Source organism: Propithecus coquereli, unplaced genomic scaffold (assembly GCF_000956105.1).
Source record: "Propithecus coquereli isolate 6110/MARCELLA unplaced genomic scaffold, Pcoq_1.0 Scaffold1074, whole genome shotgun sequence".
NCBI lineage: Eukaryota > Metazoa > Chordata > Mammalia > Primates > Indriidae > Propithecus > Propithecus coquereli.
The window spans coordinates 55,571-55,838 of record NW_012134681.1 but is presented as its reverse complement, the minus strand read 5'-3'; positions in this window follow the sequence as shown (position 1 = coordinate 55,838).

Below are 268 nucleotides of genomic sequence, written 5' to 3'. Positions count from 1 at the left end.
TCAGTTATCAGTGTTTACCTCTGGAATAAAAAATAATGTGAATGAGGGAGAAATAAAGATGGACTTCCCATATATAATTTTGTATTCATTAAATAAAAATGTATTGCTTTTAAAATTAAAAATTAAAACAGTACACTTGAGTAGTATAAAGAGTGACTAAACTGAAAAATAAAAATTAATGCATGTTTGTTATAAATTCTACTCTTTCATTTTAAAAATGTAGTGCACATATAGAAACACCTGGAAATTTGATTCTATTGGAAAAAAA